At 42.8% G+C, this 18,670-nt stretch overlaps 1 protein-coding gene across 7 annotated transcripts in view; it reads left to right on the plus strand.

The window, feature by feature from the left end:
* The window catches only part of SEMA6D (semaphorin 6D), a 586,160-nt gene that overhangs the window by 538,754 nt on the left and 28,736 nt on the right, over positions 1 to 18,670 (plus strand). The window lies entirely within an intron of this gene.

Below are 18,670 nucleotides of genomic sequence, written 5' to 3' on the forward strand. Positions count from 1 at the left end.
TGGACGTGCAGCAAATATTTCAGTGAATGTGTTCATTGAGTTCTACTTTTTATTACATTGCAGTTGTAGCCTATGGTGGCTGGTAAACTGTGCAAGAAATGGGGTTGGAGTTATTGCCTGTCTTTCCGTAATAGGGAGGGGGGAAAGCAGTAAATGGCTTGGAAAGTTACTAATACTTCTTTGAGAACCCCAATCGTGAGAGTTCCTGGGGATTCAGCATCCCTTTCTGGGTCTGAGCTTTCAGAATAAACTCACCTCCCATTAGTGGCTCCCCAAGACCCTACCTGCCCAACTTCCTTACCTTCTCCCTTCTCCCCTCCATGGAGTAGGGAGTGCCCATCCCTACTCCAAGCTATGCTGCTTGCGTTGGAGTTGGCATACATTGTAATCGACCTGCGGTTAAGGTTAATAGTGGAATTGATAAGCTTTGTGGGAGGAAAGACTGGAGGTTCTTTGTAGTATAAGTATGCTTATTAGAACATATAATAAAAGAAAAACAGAATGAAAACATTTACATTACGGAATGATTAAGGCAATTGCTTTGCCAAGAATTGAGACAGTAGTTCAATTTTTTCTTGGTCTATTTAAGTCTTTTACAAGTTAATAGTTACATGACAGTCTGGGAGAAGACTCTTAAGTGTGAAGAATCGCTGCCAATGAAAGATCAATCAGAAATTATAAAATAGGTCAATGGGGAAGTGGATTAAGCCTACACAAATTCAATATCGGGAACTTTTCAGGAATATTCCAGTGATGTAAAGCAGAGAACCTGTTGAGTCTAGTAATTGTCTGGCTCCCACCCAGTTACTTTTTGCAGCGAAGGGCATGTTACCTCCCCCTTCCTAGAGCACAGTTGCCTTACAGACAGGACCTAAAATAACCTGGCCTGGCTCAACTCAACTAATAATAACAGCTAGCGCTTACTGTGTGCTCACTGTGTGCCATGGCAGGGTGCCTAGCACTTTAAATATGTTACCTAGTTTAAGCATCACGCTATCCCTGAGAGTGTGGACTAATAGCTAAGAGCTAGCATTTATTAAGTGCTTACTATGTGCCTGATACTCATTTAAGTGCATATATTAAATTATTTGATCAGCATTCTATGAGGTGGATACCGTTATTAATAATACCTTCATTTTACACAGAGGGAGACTGAGGGATATGAGATTCAAGTAATTTCCCCAGGGCTGAAGGGCTAATGAGTAGTGAAACCAGGGGACTTGGATCCAATAGAAGCAGCCCTAGGAGGAGGCTTCAGAACATGAACTCTGAAGCCAGCTTTTCTTGGTTTGAGTACCAGCTGGGTGACTGATAGCTGGTGACCTTGGGAAAATTACCTAACATCTCTGAGCCTCAGTTTCACCACGTAAAAGGTGGATGATGATGGTTGCACCCACCTGGTAGGGTTGGCGTGAGACATAAATAGATTAATATTTGAACAGCACTTAGAGCAGAGCTTGGCATGCAGTGAGTGCTGTATATATCTCAGTGTCTATTAAATAAACGGAATGCAGGCTGGCTCCAGAGCCCACGTGCTTACCCCTTACACTGTGCCATTCTTCCACCTGGGATTTGATCGCATTCCTTTAACTGATGCATGTACCTTGAAGCCAGTTTCCCAACCAGCTACATTCCACCCCCACCCACTACACTTGTCACAGATTCAGCCGGATTGGAAATGGGGACTTGGTCAGAGACGTCCAGTGGCCTGCAAATTTACCCCAGACCTTGATGCTTAGTTGCATACCCCTGACCCAGATGTTAGCTGTTTCAGATTCATGATGTCAGAATATGGCTGCCACTTGGTGGTGGTGTTGAAAGACAAATGTAGATGGTCGGCATGTGTTCTATACTGGTAGCCCCCAGGCAGACAAAAACCTGAATAACTCCATGGAAATTCAGGCACACCCCTAGACCATCCCTGCCATCACACACAATTTTGATCACTACCAGTGGTCCTCAGAATTTAAAATTTATCAGAATCACATAGGGTTAAAATGCAAAATCCAGGGCCCAGCAGCACCAATTGGTCTGGAATAGGACCCAGGAGTCTGCATTTTAAACAAACATGTCAGGTGACTAGTGTCCTGTTTTATCCCTTGGCCACACTGAGAAACAATGCCCTGCGATAGCCAGGGCACAGATTCCCATCCAAGCAAGGCTCTGGGTGTCAAACTAGTGTTGGCGGGTCACCGAGTAGTAGGTCTGAAACCTTTTGCCTACAGCACGGGGAGAACGGTTATGAGCTGAAGGCTTCCCGGCTAGCTCATGAAAGAGCAAAAACAGTAATCAAATCTGCTCAAAGCTAAAGAGGCTCCCCCACCTCCCAGTTTGCAAAGGATCTTTGCAGTGAGCAGAAATTAAGAAAGAAAAAGGGCACCACTTATTTCAGCTGACTGGCCTATATCATTTCATAAATGGAGTCCTGGGCCAGTATTTGTAGCAACATTTTTTGACTTAATGATAAACTGAGATAAGGGTAATCAAACTTCATGCTTCAGGGCATAAGGTGATTGCCTGCCTCGGTCAGGATGGAATTTTTTCCCTTGTGTTTTGCGCAATTGACTAGATGCATTACCGAGAGGACTCGGGCTACGTGCAGAGGGAGGGGGCCTCGAGGCCCTGGCAGAAAACCTCCAGGGTAAGATCATACAGGAAATGGTCAGATGTGTGATGAGCAAGCCCATCATTATTTGGCTTATCATTTTTGTTTCCGAGGAAGATTCTGCTTACAGTGAGTGTTTCTGTAAGCCACATGATGACACTGGAAGCCTCCTGTATTTAGAATCAGGTGACCTAGATCCCAACTTTGGCCAACAGCATTCTCTGATGACTTCGGGAAGGCACCGCCCCTTCCTCTGTGGACTTGCTATGATCATTAGCATCAGATAAGACAGTGGAAGTGAAATTGCTTTGTAAAAACCAGATAAGTGCTGCTGCAATGTAAGGCGCTATTATGATACAATGAATGACGCTTTATGGAACCACCTTTTATTATAGCCAGCAATGTATAAGTCCCTACTCTATGATGATATCATATGCATAATGATAGTGAACATTTATTGAGTCCTTAACCTCTGCCAAGCACTGAAGAGTTTTATTTACACTCTCTTATATAATCCTCGTATCAGCCCTTTGGGGCACATCCATTTTTTTTTTTTAACCATTTTATGAATGAAGACACAGATGTTGAAGGAGCTTCAGTTTGCTATTGCTGTTGTAACAAATCACCACAAACGCAAAGGCCTAGAGCAGCACAGATATTGTACCTTACAGCTCTGGTCAGAAGGCCCAAGTGGGTTTCACAAGAGTAAAGTCCATGGCTATTCCTTCCTGAGGCTCAAGGGGAGGATGCATTTTCATGTTTTGTAGCTTCTAGAAGTTGCCTTTATTTCTCCACTTGTGGTCCCTTCCTCTGTCTTCAAAGACAACCATCCCAGGGCTCTGACTTCTGTTTCTTTAATCTCATCTCCTTGGACTCCTGCCTCCCCTCGTCCATTTTTTTTAAGGAGCCTGTGATTACATTGGGCCCATACAGATAATCCAAGAAACTGTTCCGATCTTAAGAGCCTTTATTTAATCACTTATGCAAAGTCCCTCTTGCCATTTAAAGCAGCATATTGACAGGTCAGGGATCAGGGCACAGGCTCTTGGGGAGGGAGGGAGACATTATTCTGTCTACCACAGTTAAGTGCCTTAGGAACACGCAGTGCAGGGTCAGAATTCATGCCTAAGCCTGTCTGACTTCAAAGCTCATAATCTCAACCACTTACTATAAAAACCCCTTCATTCAATCCGTGGGGAAACAATAAAATTATAGAACAGAAGGGGTAGTGAGGGCCCTGTTACTTTTAGAATAATCAATTGGAGGCTTTTAAATGTAATCATTATAGTAGTAACAACTACTATTACAAGTGAGGTGCAGATGGGCAGCAAAAATTAACCTTACTGAGCTTCATGTTTTACTTTGTACTAAGCATACTATATATAGTCATTTATTTTTTGTGAGGGTGAATATTATTTACCTGATTAATTGAATTTATAGGGTCCCGGAATCCAGTTGTCTTTCATAAGGTGACTGAATAAAGGAGCATTTTGGGGGCCGGGAGACCACTTTGGAAGACCTTGGGAATGTGTTCTAAATGAGCTACCACTTCAGCAAAGATTGTTGACAAAAGGTGATGGCAATAAGTCGGTCATCCTTTGTTGGCTCTGACATTGGCTCTGGCTTTGCTGGTCTCTTGGCTAATTGGATGGGGTTTCTCAGGTAAAACTACCCCACCCCATTCACTGAAAGCCAAGACCATCTCCAGCTCATGGGGCTTGATGTCCTCAGAAGTCAATGAAAAAGTCAGGAGCCTGTGTACTGCCAAGCCTCCAAATAACTGTAAAATATTATCTGAAATCTCTCTCTTCTCTTCTCTTCTCTTCTCTTCTCTTCTCTTCTCTTCTCTTCTCTTCTCTTCTCTTCTCTTCTCTTCTCTTCTCTTTGCCATACACTTAGTTAATAGCTAAGGCTTAACGTAATTGTAGAGTTCAAAGTGTGCACCCATCACAGACAGGGCTGTGAGATCAGTTCGAACAAGAAGCAAGAGAACAGAGCTGGGAGTTGAAACCTAGCCTGGCTCAAATGTTAGCCAACCAGATACCTATGGACAAGGCGCTGGCCTTGCTGGCCTTAGTTTTCTGATTAGAACCAAGTGAGGTAGGAACTGGCAACAGAAAGAATCTAGATGATCTCCATGGTTCTTTTCAGTATAGTAGGATTCTTTAACACTATATTTATTTTCATATTTTAATTTCCTAGGTGGCAGGATCAAATCTAATGGTGATTTAAAAATTGTGAATCCACTTCATGAGTAAGCATATAGCTATTTGTAAAAAGAGACAGACAAAAAATAATTCGACTTCTCAAAAATATTATTGCCATTTACATTTTACAACATCTTGCCCTATTCTTTTGGGATCACTTAAACTTCATTGCTGCTAATACAGTTTTTAGACTCAATTTGCAGACATACTTAGATAATGTTTTCAGTTAGTAGTAATTGCACCTCTTTCAGCTCTCAGGGGTTGATACGCTACCATTGCACAATTTCCCTGTAATTTTCAATTACATCCCTGAAGAGCCATCCCCAACTGATCATGGATGTAGGACAGACAGGCCCATGAGTTTCAAAGTAGAAAGCCAGACCTAACTGTTCTGTAGTGACTGCTGGAGCTTGTGTTGCAGAAATGTGTGGCCACATCCAAGGTCAGGGAGAAAAAGAATGCCTTGACTGATTAGCAGATTCTGCTGTGAAAAGGGGAGAGTGCATGGTAAGCTCTGCACAGAAAATGTGCCACCTTTGATTCAGTATTTTCTTTAGAGACACATATCTCCCTTAAAACAATCCTAAATGGTCTTAAAGATAAGTACATAATGTGCATGTTATCTGGCACAATTTCTTAGATAGCCCTGAGAACAGAGTTTTGAATTATCTGACCCATGAGAAGGAAAATAAGTACCTCCTAATGGATAAAGCAATTTGGCAATGACTACCTTTCCCAGTTCTTACCATTTGCTTTGTTTTGTTGCACAGTCCCTCAATTATGCCCCACTATTTTTAACATTTTATCAAAGAGCCAAGAATAAGATAAATGACCGTGCTTCTACAAATAACACCATCACCATAGGTGTATAAATGTGGACATATATAAATATACAACACCACACGCATATACACAAACTCATACAGAGATTTTAAATGGTAACTTTTGAAGGCTGATAGATAGACTAGGTTGGAATCCTGCCCTGTCGGCCAATAAGATGTGAGTAATTGGGTATATCACTAGTTTCTCCAACAGCCTTAGTTCCCTGTCTGTTAAGCAGAGAAAACAGCCCTTAAAGAGATGTTAACTTCATTAAAGAGCGTGTGTGCAAATTGGCCAGCATAGTTCTTAGAACACAATAGGTGCTGGGTCAAGTAGGTTTTGTGTACAAGTAACAGAAAACCCAACTCAAAATTGCTTAAACAATGAGGACATGTTAAGTCACATAATAAGAAGTCGTGAGATGAGGTGGCTCAACAATGTCATCGCACACTTTCTGTATTCTTCTCTGCTCTTCTCAGCTTGTCAGCCTCTCCTTGGCTAGCTCTTTCCACGGTCCCTTTAAGACTGGCACATTCCAGGTGAGAATAAAGCAGATCAAGAGACCAAGTCTTGCCTTAACCGGTTTGGCTCAGTGGATAGAGCATCGGCCTGCAGACTGAAAGGTCCCAGGTTCGATTCCGGTCAAGGGCATGTACCTTAGTTGCAGGCACATCCCTGGTGGGAGGTGTGCAGGAGGCAGCTGATCGATGTTTCTCTCTCATCGATGTTTCTGACTCTCTGTCCCTCTCCCTTCCTCTCTGTGAAGAATCAATAAAACATATTTTAAAAAAAAGAGACCAAGTCTTCCTGAGAAACCTTTCCTAGCAATAGACTCCCCTCAGTCTCCGTGGATAGAATCCTGACAGCTGCTCACGTACGCAGCCTACCGTAGTCTTGGGCAGAAGAGTGGGACCACCAACACAATCGACTTGATGGAGGAGACTCACCAATGGATACAGGAACCAAATCAGCATTTTGTTACAAAGTGTTTGTATTTGACATCATTACATATGCATATTGTGTACACACAGTGTATATTACATAAACATATTCATGTGTTTAGCCAGAAATATCTTTCTGCCATTATTCAAAAATTTTGCATACCTAGAACAGAATTTCATGCAATGAAGCAATTAAAAACTATGAAAGACGTGACACTGGAGGCCAGTACTACAAAGAAGTGGACAGAATATATCAAATGAATGTGCTTTGATTATGCTTCCATATTTTTTTCTTTAATATTTTTTCCTGTGGCTTGTTTTAAATGAGAAGTAAGATGCCCCTGCCACATTAACACTTTGAAACATCATAATAAATATGAGCCATCATTATGAAAGCATTTTTATCTCCTCAGTAGAGACAGAAACACTAACTCTGTTCTCTTCAACTCCTGAGACATTTCATGCTTATCCTATATAATAAAAGACTAATATGCAAATTGTCCCCATGGGCGGGAGTTCCACGGACTGGGAGTTAGAAGTGTGCTGACCACCAGGGGGTAGCGTGGAACATGGCAGGCATCGGGGATGTGGTCCTGGGAGCAGGTGGAGGTGGAGGCGCTGCCAACCCGATGGGCCCTGACGAGAGCAAGACCATGGCAGGATGGTGGAGTAGGTGAGCAGGCAGCACCAGGCCAACGCAGGTGCGAAGGGAGGCCCCAGCCTGCAGCCGCAGCAGGCAGCAGGGGAAGAGAGGCCCCGGCTAGCAGATGGCAGCTGCTAGGGACCCTACCTGTGCACAAATTTTGTGCACCGGGCCTCTAGTAAATTCATATTTTCTCATGGTTCCTACTTCAAAACAACTATTAACCCATGAAGCTCTAAAGTTAAAGTTTCATGTGTTTTGCTACATATTGTATATCCTGTATGTACACAGACAATGCACCCACTTTTTTTCTGTCTTGCCCTTTAGTGAAATATATTACAGGTTCCCTGACTGGAAATCTTGGCCTGGTTCTCCCTTCACTCCAGATTATTTAACCTTTTTTTCTTGGTACAGTAAAGCAATAAATCATCCCTGAAGCCTCATAAAAGATGAGTGAGGGGCCCTAAGTTTGTTCAACTTTGTACCTGTCTTTGTACACCGGCCTTTGCAGTATGCTGTAAAATGAACCATAGATTTTCAATATCGGAAATGTTTACTTTCAGTGGTTTATGGTTGTGTTTTTGTTCCCCAAAGTGAACCTTCACCCAGGCTGGATCACATGCAAGTCACATTCCTTAAGACAAGCCACAGCCTTTGCAGTGCGTTCTCGTACATCCTACCGGCACTATTCTCCTTCCAAAAACTCTTAGTCTCTCCAGGAGTCCAAATGGCCCGACGCCAAAATTTGACTCTGCCATGCACCTCGCGGAGCCTTGTTTTCCTTGTGGAAAATCAGGATAATGTGTCTACCCATAGAGATGTTATGATGTCTTTCTTCAGGAGGAAATGTATGCAAAGTACTTAGCATGGCACCTGACATAATAAAAACTCAATATACTCATTTTGTTATTAATATCATTGTTTTCAAATCAGAGTTGACTAGCAATGTATGAAATATTCATATCTGAAGGGCTTATAGATTTTTGCATACAGATAGGCTCCATAAAACATCTGATGGCTACTTCTAAATGCAGAAAGAGACAGAAAACATTTAAAACAGTTTTTGTAAGAAGTTGGCATTTCTTGAGTATAAAAAAGCATAGTAATGCTACCACATGTATACCTTGCCACTCACGTTTTGGACATAATTCCGGCAACTTCTTTGTGTTGGGGCTTGCAAAGTGTATTATATTGTGAAGTATTTTCAGATTATGAATTGTGACACTTAAATAATGGACCAGGTATTTTGGATGACTTACTGTATTAACTCAACCTGACCCTGTGTCTTAGTGATTTTCTAGGTGCCTTCCCACACTCACTCATTTACCTATGCAACAGATAATGTTTGGGTATTTCATGATCAAAGAGCTTTTCTTTCCCTTTGCCTTAATAGAATCAAAGCCTAGTCACTAATGAAACTGCACTGATGGTCAGTTTCATGAGCCTGTTAACCTGTGCAGCCACACTTGGCCCTGTGCCAAAAGCATTCTGCTGTGGCCGTCTTGAAATTTCTAATGCTTTTTGAATAAGGAGCCCCACAATTTCATTTTGCATTGGCCCGTGCTAGTGATGGAGCCTGTTCTGACTGATCCTTTTTCCCAGTGGTGTTTATTCTGTGTTGACCTGAGGGAGCAGACATGAGTTTTTGGAGTCACAGTCTGGCTCTAATAGGTTCCCACTGTATCACGTGCTCAGGCAAGCCGCCTAATTTCCCTGGGCCTTCTCTCAGCTGTAAACTAAGGCAGAGTAGGCTGACCTCCAGGGCACCTGCTGGAAACCTTCACACCTTCACACCTCAGGACAGTAAGACACTAGGGTAACACGATGTCAGGCCTGAATCTGGATGATAACTGTGGTATCTCGGAACTCAGAATTAGGACGTGGGGTTCATGGGGTCAAAGGAACAAAAGTGGAAATCAGAAGTTGAGCTGTGTAGTTGAAACCTTTGGCCTCTAGTCTAGGCCTACATAAACACGCTGTGTGGTGATTTTACAACATGAAGTCAAAGTGATTGAGCATCGGCATTATTCTCATTTCATTTGGATCTGGACTCTCCTCTCTATAGATTATATACTAATATCCCAGAGGAGACTTAACTCACTTCAATATTTTTGCCACAGTTAAAAAAAAAAATCTATATTCAAGACCTTAAAACTCTAATACATAAATATTGACATCCTTGAGAATTTTCTGATTTCCAATCCAAGAAGCTTTGTATATTGCAAGATGATAATCAAAATATTTAGCCAACTCTCTGGCGTGGGCGCTGACCAATGAAAACATACGCCACAGTGTGGTACCAGTGAATGCCAGCGCTGGGTGTATTCCATGTAGTTTACACTTCAGTGTTAACGTTTACAGTAAGTGCCACTGTACTCACGGTGGCCCAAATACCTACTTCTGCAGAGACCCAGTCTCTCCAAGGTGTAAGAAAGAGGTGCCACTGTTTACTCAGCGTGAGGACCAAGATATTTTCTGGTTCAGTCATTCTGATCCCTCTGGGAGCACTGTTACAGTTTCCGAATTAAAACTTACAGCTGTTTAATGGCAAGCATAGACTTCAGCTACAAACATGTTTGCAGGTTTTACTTTTTTTCTGTATCAAATTGAGGTCACCAGCAAATTGCAATGAATAAAGACATTTCATAGAAAAACAACTCTAAAATAACAGATTCGGCAGTCACCATTTGCAGATACACCTTCAGTTCTGCCTGAAACCACCTTCTACTTGAGCAAATTTTAGATCACAAGAGAATTTGCAGCTCAAAGTGTCTCTAATCATTACCTAAACATTTGCATCATTAAGCGGGTCTTTCCACTTTACAAGCGTGCTGTGGGCCTGTCTGAGCTAAGAAGAGATGGGCACCTTCTGTGGTATTAAAAGCCCACAAACAACTCCAGTGTAAGTCACAATATCAGGAGCCAATTAAAATCAAAGCCATGATGCTTACTGTTACCAATTTTATCACTTAAATACTAAGCAATTTTTACTTTGCCATTGATCAAGAGGTATTACTGTAGATTCTTTTATTTTTTCTGGATTATCTTTTTTCTTTTAATCTTCATTGTGAAAGTATTACATAGGTCCCCTATTCTCCCCATTAACCTCTTCCAGCTCGTTCCCATCCTCCCCCCCTAATGTAGATTCTTTTAAACAACTCAAATAATTTAGAGAGAAAGAGTGAGCATGGTAATTTTTTCTTCTTTCAAGAGCTAGAAGTATCATGTCTTTGGGTCTCCCAAAAGTTAATAAGTTGAAGGGTTTATTTCCTTAATTTAATTTAACTTATTTAATATTATTTGATTTTGTCATGGTAGAGAACATCTTGACTTCTGGCTGTTTTATTACTTGCAATAGGATGCTTAGCTTAGAAGCCTTGAAAACAAATAGGAGTTTACATTTTCGCTCCCAAGATATTCCTTCAGCCCTAATGGTTGTTTGACTGACGTGTTTATATTTATATGAGCATTGAGTGGGCTGATTTGAAACGGGCTACAGGGAGAGCTGGAGTCTGGTTTCGTGTTGCTCTAACAACTAGAGGCAGAATTACAGAATTATTCTAATCTGCTATGGTATTTATTTTATGCCTAAGAAAAATGGCTCAGTGTGACTGAAATTCTGAAACAGATTCAGTGTTCCAGCAGCCATTTATCTATAAGATAACATGTAAACAGTTCCCCTTGGAAATTAGTTTGTGAAAACATGTACTTGCTGTTTTGCTGCACACTCAAACAAGAAGTTTACTGAGCACCTTAGGTTTGCAGGTGTTTGGTATGTGGATCCTAGTGAATCTGGGTGGCACTCCAGCAAAGAGCAAGGAGCTGGCGGCGAGCGTGCCCAGTGCCTGCCACTGCACTCACAGGGCTTCAGAGGAAGCTTGGGATTTGCAGGAACCAGGTTTCCTTCTCCATTTTTCTGGGTGTGTTTTTAGAGACCCTAATGCCAGTGTTTGAACAACGGATTGGAAATGGTTTGTTTGGGCTGTAAATATCTAAGCACACAATTGCAGTCGGTTTTCCATTGGCTTTTGCTGGTGCCCGTTTGACCACGGAGAAGTCTCAGGCAGGTTTTCTTTCTCCTGTGTGACTGTCATCCCTAATTTTTAATGCAAAAGACAGTCACTGTATTATTGCCACCTAGAGAAGAGCAGTGATTTTGAATTGGCGGGAATTGTTGTGAAAATCGGATTAAAGTTCACTCTAAAAATGGGAATTGTTGCTGGTTTTATTTTTTATTTATTTTTTAATAAATCTTTATAGTTCAGATTATTGCAGTTGTTCCTCTTTTTCCCCCATAGCTCTCCTCCACCCAGTTCCCACCCCAACCCCTGCCCTTACCGCCCCGCCCCCCCCCCCCCCCCCCCCCGTCCTTGTCCATAGGTGTAGGATTTTTGTCCAGTCTCTTCCCTCACCCCCATACCCCCTTCCCCCCAAGAATTGTCAGTCCACTCCCTTTCTTTTTTTTAATAAATAACTTTAACTTTTAATTGTATAATATTTCTACAAACCAAAGAGTATGCAAAATGTATCACTATATACAAGCATGAAAAACAAACATCTGCATACGTCACTTTTAACAAGTATCTCAGAGAATCCTATGTATCCCTTCCTTTTTTTTTCCAGTCCACTCCCTTTCTGTGCCCCTGATCCTATTCTAGTCAACAATTTATCTGTTCGTCAGATTTTTTTATTCACTTGATTTTTAGATTCACTTGTTGATAGATCTGTATTTGTTGTCACTTTGCTGTTCATAATTTTTATCTTTACCTTTTTCTTCTTCTTCCTCTCTTAAAGAATACCCTTCAGCATTTCATATAATACTGGCTTGGCAGTGACGAACTCGCCGCTGGTTTTATTTTAACACTTTATATTTTAGATGCCCAGGAAGAAAAAAGTAGGAGGTTGGGAGGGGAGAGAAACAAAGCCAAAATTATAATATGCTAATTTAACTACAATCTCTGAATTACCTCCTTTTCGGTTACTGAACACGCAGAGTACACATGAAATGATAGAGGACTTATTCTCTAGGAAGTTACCAAAATAACTTAGTATTAAGTTCTTTATTCCAAGAAATATTCCATGAGATCCAAGTATTAGTTTCTTTTTGTTTTTTTGTTCAGCAGAAGGGCAATAGCTGTTTTCACCAAGCAAATGCTCAGCTAATTGGGCTGGAGGGTGATTTTATTGTTTTTAATAGGTTATCTCTCTGTCCTTTCTTTTTAAAATTACAAAGTTTTGTATTTAAAAGGAGAAACTATCTAGTATGAACTATTATAAAAATAACTTGTTTTGTCTTTATATGTTCCCTTTTGTTAATTATATTTTTATTGATTTCAGAGAGGAAGAGAGAGAGAGATAGAGATAGAAACATCATTGATGAGAGAGAATCATTGAATTATTGATTGGCTGCCTCCTGCAGGCCCCCTACTAGGGATCAAGCAGCACCCTGAGCATGTAGCCTGACAGGAATCCAACCATGACTTCCTGGTTCATAGGTCAATGCTCAACCACTGAGGCACACTGGCCAGGCATATCTGTTCCCTTTTAATACTTATGTGCACCTCTGTTTTTTATAAAATTATAATCAGTGGGCATATAGTTTTATATGTATTCTGATCCCCCCGCCCCCCCCCCCCCCACACACACACACTTAGTATATCATGAGCTGAGGATTACTGGTCTCCATTATTATCATCTTATGCTTGCATAACATTCCATGAGTCTGGTATAATACACTTTTATTTAAACTATTTCTTCACATCTAGAAATTTAATCTGTTTCCAATTTTTTTAACCATGATAAATAAGACTGCAATAAGCATCTTCCTTTAATAAGGTTTTTTTTTTTCCCCTTTCTTACTTTAGATTATTCGCTTAGGATAAATTATGAGAACTAAAATTACTGAGGCAAAAGTTAGTATTGTTCATGTGTCTGGATGGGAGTGTGTGTGTTACACATTGCTAAATTATTTTCTAAATGGTTGTACTAATTTATCCAGCCACGGGCAATGTATGATTTCATCCCAACTTCACTTCTGTTAAATATTATCCTTAAAAAAATAGCCAGCAGCCTTAGCCGGTTTGGCTCAGTGGATAGAGCGTGGGCCTGCAGACTGAAGGTTCAAGGGCACATGCCTGGGTTGCTAGCTCGATCTCTAGTAGGGGGCATGCAAGAGGCAGCCCATCAATGATTCTCTGTCATCATTGATGTTTCTATCTCTCTCTCCCTCTCTTTTCATCCCAAGTCAATAAAAATATATTTAATAATAAAAAAATAGCCAGCTAATTTAACCAGTGTGAAATTGTACCTCGTTGATATAATTTGTATTTTATAGTTAAGAAGATGCCTGATTTCAAGAGACTTGGATAAGTCCTTTTAGGGACAAGTTTTGTACCACTTGACACATAGAAAGCCCATCTGAAGATTATCACTGTGGAATTGTCATAGCATCTGCATTCTGACCAAAGGCTTCCCGTGTGTCTGCAGTATATCCAGCTTTGACAGCTAATTTCAGCCCTCAGCTGGTCTAGGAGGAGAGAGCAAAGAAAGCAATAGTTCAGGAAAGAGAGAATGCCTGAAAGAACCCAGGAAAGGATTCTTCCCAACGCATGGAATATATCAATGATCTAGTTGCATTAGAAACCATCGCAAAATGAAGTGTGTAAAAACAGCAACAAAAAACAATCATTTATTCCACTCGTGAAATGAGTCTGCACCTTGGGCAGAGAGACTCATCTCTGCTCCACATCCTGTCAACTGGGGGGCTCAGATGGGGCTGGAGGACCTCCTTCTCAGAAGGCCACTCGAGTGGGGGCCGGTGGGTGTTGCCTGTCCCCTGGGGCTCAGCCCGGGCTCAGAGCCGCAGCTCCTTCCCACATGGGCTGTGCGTGAAGGCGTCTCCACAGGCAGCGCAGGCTTCCTCGTGCGATGGCGGCTGGGTTCTGAAAGTTGCTCATTTATTAAGTTCAGATTCAAGGGGAGGATATATCTATCCACTTCTTAATAGGAACAAGATAAAAATATTTGGGGATGATGTTTTTAAATTGCCATGGAGTATATTTAGCCCATTGAGAGACAGAAAGTCTAGGTATCTAGAACACCGTGCCTGGGGGGTAGGGAGGGCTGGGAGGGAGGGTATTGTAGCACTGACCTTCACCCTGCTTTCCAGAATACTCCAGCAGAGAGTTCTCCGTGCACCTAACTCACCTTTCCCACAGGAACTCAGCCTGGAGCACCACTGGGAATCTAGCGGTGCTCCTTGCACCCCTGACCTTCCCCAGGAAGCCAGGGCTCGGTGCTTTCAACCATCCTTGCCAGGACTCTTTTCTAGGGAGACAATATCAGAGGGGGCCTGTGGGTGATGCAGCTCAAGAAGAATAATGACGTGAAAGTATTTGGTATTTTCTTACGAGCAAAATGCTTAGTTTCTCGTTTGCCGACAGCCATACTTTTGAGAATCTCACCTGATTGCTAAGTGGTTGATTCAGGCATTCCTATTACTAGTGCCAGGGAAAGGAAATTATTTGAAGGCAGCTTCTTTGTCCAACCTTTCAAATAATATTCCAAGAGAGAATTTGGGACATAGAAGAGGACACTGAAATTGCCAGAGGTGGTCCGCAGGAACGATTCGATTATCACGGGGAGGGAAGGGACATGGCAGAGAGAAAGCACAGTGGTGCTAACCATAGTACTAACAGCAGTAACTATAATAATACTTTTTGCACTTATTTGCCAGGCAGTTTTAAAGGGTTTCTGTGCAGTAAATCTCTAACCCCCAAAACGACCCTTTAAAATAAGTTCAGTTATTTTCTATTTAAATAAGTCCAGTTATTTTTTATTTTTTACAGATGCAAGGTGAAGTAGTTTTCCCCAGGTCACATAGCTAATAGAAGGTGGGGCCAGCCCTAACCGGTCTGGCTCAGTGGATAGAGCATCGGCTTGCAGACTGAAGGGTCCCAGGTTCGATTCCAGTCAAGGGCATGTACCTTGGTTGTGGGCACATCCCCAGTAGGAGGTGTGCAGGAGGCGGATGATCGATGTTTCTCTCTTATCGATGTTTCTAACTCTCTGTCCCTCTCCCTTCCTTTCTGTAAAAAAATCAATAAAATATATTATTTTTAAAAAAAGAAGGTGGGGCCATAATATTCCTAAACCGTGTTTCCTCATTGGATTGTATGAGGCGTGGTGAGAAGATGACCCATCCTCCTACGGATCCTTCTGTGGGTTTCACACATTGACACCCCTTTTTCAGAACCTCTCTCACCCTTCACTGTTCTCTTTTTGGTCACTGAAGATAGAAGGTAAGGAAAGTAGACAAGCCTCCGGAGGAGGAGACTTAGTCTTCACGTGCATCCCCCTCACACCCACTCTAAGGAAGGGGTTTGGGAGGGGCCTCCCTTTAACTGGGAAGGACCCAGGAGCCAGGGAAGCCTGTCCTTCCACCTCAACTTGATCAAGGAGGTTCCCTAATCTTAGGGGAGGTTGCTGCTGCACCCCTGTCCTGTCATTTTTGGGAACAAGTTCGTGGGGGGGGGGGGGGGGACGTCCGGTCCATGAACTGCATAAGGCCCAAGAAATCATTGGGTCTGGCCCTGCCAAGGCATCAGGGGTGAGTTAATTAAATGTTTGATCAAATATAGCAGGTTAATTTTTAAGTTGATAATTGTGTATGGCCCAGGAATGATGTTATGAACATCCAAATGGCACTTGGAAGAAAAAAGGTTCCCTACCTCTAAGTTAAAGGCTTTGATGTTGGGTCAAAGATGGTAGGAAAAAGGCCTCTAACCACTTCAAAGGTAAAGGAGGAGCAAGAGGTGGAAACCAACTCTCAAGACCTAGGGAGGCAGGATCTTAGCTCATTTCCCACATGAAACTCCTCTCATTTATTTTATTGTTTCATAGAAATTTATTTATTTGTCTGATACAGTTAGATAAGAAGAAGGGATGTGGGGGAAATAGTGCTGTCTGCATCTTAAAATAACACTAAGAAGTCCTGGCTGGTGTGCTAAGTGGTTAGAGCGTTGGCCAGTCCACCAAAGGGTTGATTCCTGGTCAAGGGCATGTACCTTGGTTGCAGGTTCAATCCCTGGGCAGGTACCTGGCTTGCAAGTTTGATTCCCAGCCCTGGTCTCTCTCTTTCTCTCCCTCTCTGCCTCCCTCCCTTCGTCCCTTCTACTATCTAAAAAAAAAAAAAAAAAATGCAATGGAAAATTTATCCTTGGGTGAGGATTAACAAAAAACAAGTGCTAAGAAAATGAAGCTCTAAATATGACAGTATTCCTACCTTAATAAACTACAGACTCCTCTTGACCGTTTCTTCTGCATTACCTTTTCTGATGCAGAGATTAAGACCCCAGACACTGGAGCCGAGATCCTGTTTTGTGACTGAAGGCAGTTTACCTCTTTATTTCCTCATCTGCAGATTTGGAAAGATAGCACCGACCTCCTAGGGGTGCTTATCGCAATGCCTAGTGCTTGCTTAGCAGTCAGCCGTGGCTTGTTACGATCATTATTGTCTCTTCTTTCCCGTCTCCAGCCTGTGTATATTGCATGGAGCTCCAGGTGTGTCGCGCGAAAACAAAAATGAGCATGTTGTTAGGCAAACTGCTCTCTTAGTGGAGCCAGCCCAGGGAATATTCCGTGTATTGGTGCATGAACCTATATCCACGAATATGTCATAGGTCCTGCCTTCCAGGAACTCACATTCTAATCAGAAAGATAAGCAAGTAGATGGCCGGTGCTACCCACCGTGGTTAACCTGGAGTCCAAATGAATGGAGTTTTTCTAAAAGAGACCAGAGAGGGATGGACAGGGGCTCAAATCAGTGATGGGCCCTAAGGGACGGTTAGGATCTTGCCAGTCAGAGAAGCCTCAGAGGGCGGTCCAGGTCCAGAGAACAGCAGGGTGAGCGGCTCGGTGGGGCCGGAGACTTGCAGAGTAGCTGCTTCCGTGGGAATTGGAATGTCACTGTTTATTTGGGCCAAAGCATAAGTGATACCAGTATCTGTGCTAATGCAAACTGCGACTAAAGAAGGCAGTGATAATAATACTACTTCTTCACACTTGCATGGCACCTTTACAGTTTACAAAGTATTTTTATTCTCATTTTCTCACTTGTCCCTTTAAAAAGCCATGTTGAGGTAGTCAGCAGCGATGCTCTCTTATCTCACCTGGAAAGTGGAGACCGTGTGTGGGAGGCCACAGAAGCCAGCCCTTGCAGAGGGATCCCTTCCGTGCTTGTCAGCGGCCTCCGCTTCTCCCTCTCCCTCGGGCAGGTGGGACGCTGCAGAAAGACACAGTGAGCAGAGATGGTGTCACTGGCTGGCCTGGGAACGTCTGATTAGAACCCCCCAGAAGCAGTGCCTCCCCCGCTCTTCGGGTTCAGGATGGTTCCTGTGATAAAACAGCTGCCGGGTAGCTAGCATCTGCTTGGAGAATGTCTGCTGAGTTGGTCAATGAATCTCCATTGTACCTAAGAAGAATTAAAGAACTGATTGAGGATCCTAGCCAACTTGGCTCAGTGGGTAGAGCATTGGCCTGTGGACTGAAGGGTCCTAGGTTCAATTCCGATCAAGGGCACGTGCCCAGGTTTGGGGCTTGGTCCTCAGAGGGAGGTGTGCAGGAGGCAGCCGATCAATGACTCTCTCACTCTCATCATTGATGTCTCTCTCTCTCTCTCTCTCTCTCTCTCTCTCTCTCTCTCTCTCTCTTCCTCTCTGAAATCAACAAAAATATATTAAAAAATAATAACTGGTCAAGGTTAGGCTATTGATAAGAGGCTTCTGGAACATCTGTCTCCAGGTCCACTGCTCTATCACCTCGGTGGCCAATCTCAGAGAGGCTCAGATTGGATTTGAGTAGATTAAAAGAACAACAACTAGGCTCCACAGTGACATTCAGAAGCGATCTTACAAACCTGAGGCCCAAGCGGGAGCAGAGGACAGGTGATGCTTCTGTTAGCGCCCATGTTCTGGGTGCATGGATTCACCTCATTCCCCAACAACCAGCTTCCCCCGCCTCTCTGCCCCACTGTGCTTCCTGCCCTGGCTCCTGCTTTCTGAGGCTTCTCTGACTGGCAAGTTCCTAATTGTCCCTTAGGACCCCTCACTGATTTGAGCCCCTTTCTATTTCTCTCTCTGGTCTCTTAGCAAAACTCCATCCATTTGGACTCTAGGTTTACCAAGGTGGGTAGCGCCTCCCCTTCAGTTCCCGGGCCCTTGAAGGCGCTCTGGAACCTTCAGCATGTACAACGTGAAAGAAGCAGCTCCCCTCTCACCCCAGCTTGGCATGGACACAACCACTTGGTAAGAAATCCAGAGGTGCCTCTGTGTTTTCTCTCCATATCCTTATAAAAGGCTTTGCTTACTCTTGTCGTATCCTTTATACAAAAACTCCCAAACACTCCGCCTTCCTGGCTTTATGATCCTTTCTTTTTTTTTACCAAGGAGCCACA

This window comes from Myotis myotis, unplaced genomic scaffold (assembly GCF_014108235.1).
Source record: "Myotis myotis isolate mMyoMyo1 unplaced genomic scaffold, mMyoMyo1.p scaffold_m19_p_1, whole genome shotgun sequence".
In the NCBI taxonomy this organism is placed as follows: domain Eukaryota; kingdom Metazoa; phylum Chordata; class Mammalia; order Chiroptera; family Vespertilionidae; genus Myotis; species Myotis myotis.